A 6,000-nucleotide genomic window follows, 5' to 3' on the forward strand; every position below is an offset into this window, starting at 1 on the left:
CAGAAAGTCTTTGATAAGGTCCCTCACCAAAGGCTCTTACGTAAATTAAGTTGTCATGGGATAAGAGGGTAGATCCTTTCATGGATTGAGAACTGGTTAAAAGACAGGGAACAAAGGGTAGGAATAAATGGTAAATTTTCAGAATGGAGAGGGGTAACTAGTGGTATTCCCCAAGGGTCAGTCCTAGGACCAATCCTAGGACCAATCCTATTCAACTTATTCATAAATGATCTGGAGAAAGGAGTAAACAGTGAGGTGGCAAAATTTGCAGATGATACTAAACTGCTCAAGATAGTTAAGACCAAAGCAGACTGTGAAGAACTTCAAAAAGATCTCACAAAACTAAGTGATTGGGCAACAAAATGGCAAATGATGTTTAATGTGGATAAATGTAAAGTAATGCACATTGGAAAGAATAACCCCAATTATACATACAATATGATGGGGGCTAATTTAGCTACAACTAATCAGGAGAAAGATCTTGGAGTCATCTTGGATAGTTCTCTGAAGACGTCCACGCAGTGTGCAGCAACAGTCAAAAAAAGCAAATGGGATGTTAGGAATCATTAAAAAAGGGATAGAGAATAAGACGGAGAATATCTTATTGCCCTTATATAAATCCTTGGTATGCTCACATCTTGAATACTGCGTACAGATGTGGTCCCCACATCTCAAAAAAGATATACTGGCATTAGAAAAGGTTCAGAAAAGGGCAACTAAAATGATTAGGGGTTTGGAACGGTTTCCATATGAGGAGAGATTAAAGAGGCTAGGACTTTTCAGCTTGGAAAAGAGGAGACTAAGGGGGGATATGATAGAGGTATATAAAATCATGAGCGGTGTGGAGAAACTGAATAAGGAAAAGTTATTTACTTGTTCCCATAATATAAGAACTAGGGGCCACCAAATGAAATTAATGGGCAGCAGGTTTAAAACAAATAAAAGGAAGTTCTTCTTCTCACAGCGCACAGTCAACCTGTGGAACTCCTTGCCTGAGGAGGTTGTGAAGGCTAGGACTATAACAGGGTTTAAAAGAGAACTGGATAAATTCATGGAGGTTAAGTCCATTAATGGCTATTTGCCAGGATGGGTAAGGAATGGTGTCCCTAGCCTCTGTTTGTCAGAGGGTGGAGATGGATGGCAGGAGAGAAATCACTTGATCATTATCTGTTAGGTTCACTCCCTCTGGGGCACCTGGCATTGGCCACTGTCGGTAGACAGGATACTGGGCTGGATGGACCTTTGGTCTGACCCAGTATGGCCATTCTTATGTTCTTATGTTCTTAATATTGCATGAAATAAGATTATATTTTTAAAATTCAGGGCTAAATTTTCAAATAATACTTGAAATATGTCTCAACTCTTTCCTTCCATTTTTATTGTTGGTCTTAAAATGTAATAACGGCATCATTAAATAACAATAAAGCAATCAGTATTCATTGTGGTTTTTCTTGTGCAACAGGCAAAAATCTAATTTTCTTTGTATGCCGTGTTGGTGTAGCCATGTCAGTCCCAAGATATTGGAGAGACAAGGTGGGTGAGGTAATATTTTTTTATTGGACCAACTTCTGTTGGTGAGAGATACAGTTATACAGAGTTCTTCTTCAGGTCTGGGAAAGGTATTAAGGGCACGTTCACACCTACAGAGTGGCAGCAGGACAGCTGCCCCAATGCAGCTCTGCCCCTGCAGCACATCTGGTGCCAACGGGAGAGCTGTCTCCCATCGGCATAATAAAACCACCTCTGCAAGGAACAGAAGCTATGTCAGCGGGAGAAGCTCTTCCGCTGACAGCGCTGTCCACACCAACGCTTATGTTGTGTAACTTATGTCACTCAGGGGTAGTTTATTAACACCCCCGAGCAACATAAATTATGCCGACTTAAGCTGTAAGTGTAGACACAGCCTTAGATTGACACAGCTAAATATAAGTTGCAACAGATCGTTTAGCCTAAGTAGTTAGCACATATTTTAAGGGACCATTGAAAGTGAAGTGATCTGTAAACACCCCTGCAGTGATAGGACAAAAAGGGGGGTTAGTGGGTAACAGATTGTTGTAATAAGCCATAAATCTAGTGTCTCTGTTCAGTCCATGATTTTTAGTGTTGAGTAAAGTTATGAATTTAAGCTCCTTGGCTTGTTTTTTGAAAGTGTTGTGCAAATTTCCTTTGAGGAGGACGACTGATAGGTCAGGTATAGAGTGATCGCTTTGTGAAAAGTGTTCACCCAAAAATGGTAGGGTGTTTTTGTTTTTTATCATTTTTCTATGGGAGTTCATTAGAGAGCACAGTGCTTGTCTGGTTTCACCCACATTATTTTTATTGGGGCATTTAGTGCATTGGATGAAGTGATCCAAGGGTCCTACACATACCTATCACAACATGCAGTGGATTTCATGTTTATTAGGTCTCACTGCTTCTATATCAAATTTGCTCAATTTAAAAGTAATAAGGTTGGATGTGGGTAGGAGTAACCCCAAGGCAGTAAGGCTGCCAGCAGGGAGAAAATACTAGGAAATCCCTTTATAGAAGTGGCCTGGCACCTTCATGGTTGTCTTCTTCTCTGGTGGGATCCCTGAGGCTTGCAGACTACAACTACTACCTCCTCTAGACACCATAATTTCACCAGCCATTCCTTTATGTGAGTAAAGTCAAGTAGAAACTCAGCATGCTTAAACTTAGAGTATTCTGCTGAGTATTTATGTTCTGCCAGACTTCAGTTAGGACAGTGCACGTGGCCCTTTGATTTCATTTAAGGAGAAATACTTAGTATTATCTCCCTCCCTCAGCCCTACTGGTGTTTTTTATTCTCTATTGAACAAGCCGGATAGCTACTGGAGGTCTTTAACATTATTATTGCAGTTTCAGAAAAATCTTTTTATTGGTTTGGATTTTCTCAGGCAGCCACTCTTCTCATTGAGATGTATTTAACTGAAAAAAACAGTCCAAGCAGAAGTAATGTGTATTCCGGGCAGAATTCAATACTAGTGTCCAAATTATCCCCTCAGAATAGACACATCTTTTATTGATAGCAATAGGAGTTGCATCTCGGGATAGATTTTGGCCCAAAGCAATGATTTTCTCCCCTCCCCCACAAACAGATGAATTAAAACTCCTGTTTATCTCTTCCTCTTCTTCATTATTACTGCTAATATTATTTTTTAGTTGAACACTAATAGCTGTGAAAACCAGAGAGAAAACCATGGTCCTTGCCCTGAGTTGCTTACAGTATAAAATTTAGCAGACAACACTCTCTTCCTTTTGGCGAGACTTACTGTCAGTTTTATCTTTCATGAAGAATAAAAACGATACAATGCTAACTGATTCATCATCATGATTGGCATTACTAAGATAATTCTCCTTTGGAAACTTGATGTCCTTGAACTCTAAGATAATTATGTTTATTTCAGTAGTAATTCTTTCATAGTTAAAAGTTGTACAGACAAATTTTAACCATGTATTAATTCTTATTTTGCTAGTCTTCATGCAGCTATTCATAATGATTTTTATTGCCAATTTTACCAGAACATCTGTCACCTAGATCAAATGGAAGGGCTGAATTAAATTATTAATACAGGAAAGCAGCAAATATTTGAATATTTGAATTGTAATATACACAATATTATTTGTCCTACTCATACTAATGAAGATGTATAAAAAGTGGAAAATGTGACGTTACTATTTTTTTTTTTACATTTAATTGCTATGGTCCAGATTGTACTTTTACAGTCACTGGTACTTTCAGAATATGTAGTGCAGGGGTTGGCAACATGCGGCCCATCAGGGTAATCCACTGGTTGGCCGTGAGACATTTTGTTTACATTGACCATCCGCAGGTCAACCATTTTGTTTACGTTGACCCTCGCAGCTCCCTGTGGCTGCGGTTCGCTGTTCCTGGCCAATGGGAGCTGTGGGAAGCCGTGAGCCACAGGGACATGCTGGCTGCCACTTCTCACAGCTCCCATTGGCCAGTAATGGCGAGCCGTGGCCACTGGGAGCTGCGAGGAGCAGTGCCTGTGGACAGTCAATGTAAACAAAATATCTCATGGCCTGCCAGCTGATTTCCCTGTTGGGCTGCATGCTGAAGGTTGCCGACCCCTGATTTAGTGGCTTGTTTAAGCCTAAATATTACATTGTTTGTAGAAGCGTAATACTATTTTCTTCTTCTTCTTCTTCAAGTGACATCTTTGATGCAGAGGTTGTTGACCATCACCTTCCATCTTTCACAATCACAACCAGTTGTAAACTTCCACTCTCCTTTGGATACCAGTCTACTGGCAATGTTTCCAAACTAGCTCTCTTCTTCCTCTTCCTGGTTTGCCTGCGAGCTTGTTTGATCATATGAGTGCTGGAAGCAAGTTGCTCTGAGACCAGCAAGCTAGGTGTCCACAGAAAGATGTTATTCTTTTACCTTGGGTTTCAAGTAGAAGTAGAAGCAGCAGCAGCAGCATAACACTATGTTATATTAGTATTTCCATAAAAATCTCAATGTTGAGTTACATTTGCAAAAATCATGAGAGGTAGGAAATTTCAACAAATCTCTACATTTGCAGAATATTAAAGTAATGAGTCATTCATGAAAAATGACTCACTTCATAACTAAGTTTGTAGACTTTTGTCAAGAATGAAAATAAAGAAGCACCTGAATTTTTGAAAAATTGGGTCTACAAAAAAGAGGAAGGTATATATGTAAATTTAAAGCCAAACTCTCAGCCACCAATTCAGTCAGCTATTCTGGCAGCAGGCCAAAGTGGCTGAAATTGTGCTTCAGCAACTTGATTCTCTTGTGTAAAGAGGTTGGGACTCCACTTATGGGAGAAGAGGAGACACTACTGGCCAAAAATTCTACATGGATAGCCAACGCAAGTGTGCCAAAAATCTTCACTATTCACACGCCCATGCACATTACAAAGTCCATCATGTATAATAAAAACTAATATACATGCAAAAATCTGGTTTTAAACTACTGTAATTCAGCCAAGTTAAGCAGATATTTATTGGATTTTTGAAAGTTACATCTGCAATCGAGAGACTATCCCTGCCAAATTTCAATTTTTTGCCACCTCCTGCTCATATATAATCCTTCTTTAATGCTATAAACTTTTCTTTAACTTATTATATATATATATATATAATGTACACACACACACACTTTCCCTTCAACACATTTTCCATGATGCATCAGTCTGCCCTCTTGCTGAGCCACCATGACACATCATAGGAGTACCATGGCTCCAGTGCATCACGGGAAATATAGTCTGGGTGGGGAGCACAGCCAACAGAGCCAGGTGATGCCATGTGGAACCTGCGCTACAACTTCCATGACACATCATACTGGCATTTTCATATCAAAATTTTTGGTTTTTCAATGAAATGTTGAAATTTTCCATGGAACCAGACAGTTTTCACAAAAAAATTCTGTTTCGTAAAAAATCTCAATATTCTATTGAAAAACCATTTAAACAGAAATTGTTTGACCAGGCCTACATACAGCACAATAATATATAAATGTTACAGCCATATTACTATTACTACTATCATCATTAGGAAAGGAGAATAATCTGTCACTGCCAAGCTGCAAGTACTTGGGACAGGTCTCCAAGTCTTCTGGTACAGAATCCTGAGCCATACTAAGGAACAGTCAGTTATTTTTTGACAAAAAATAGTAATCCGTTTTGACACCCAGACTGGTAACATCTCTTCATGAGACTGAAAAGTAAAATATATCTTAAAATAATAAAACAGGAATGAGATTAATGCCAGATAAGCACTGATATGAACTAGAGTGGAAGGAGGAGTTGAACCTAAAATAGCTCTCAGTACAACCCTGAAGACTTCAGACAAAGTAACAGTACAAGAAATGCTGCTATTTAGGTCAAACTAAACAGAGACTGCAACACAGTTAGGTAAAGTTCAACTTGTTTTTATTTTGCATTATGAAGCTCAGTATTTGCATTTGTCTATCAGCCACAAAGAACTTTGTACACACCAGCTGGCCTTACC

This window comes from Caretta caretta, chromosome 8, assembly GCF_965140235.1.
Source record: "Caretta caretta isolate rCarCar2 chromosome 8, rCarCar1.hap1, whole genome shotgun sequence".
Taxonomy (NCBI): Eukaryota; Metazoa; Chordata; order Testudines; family Cheloniidae; genus Caretta; species Caretta caretta.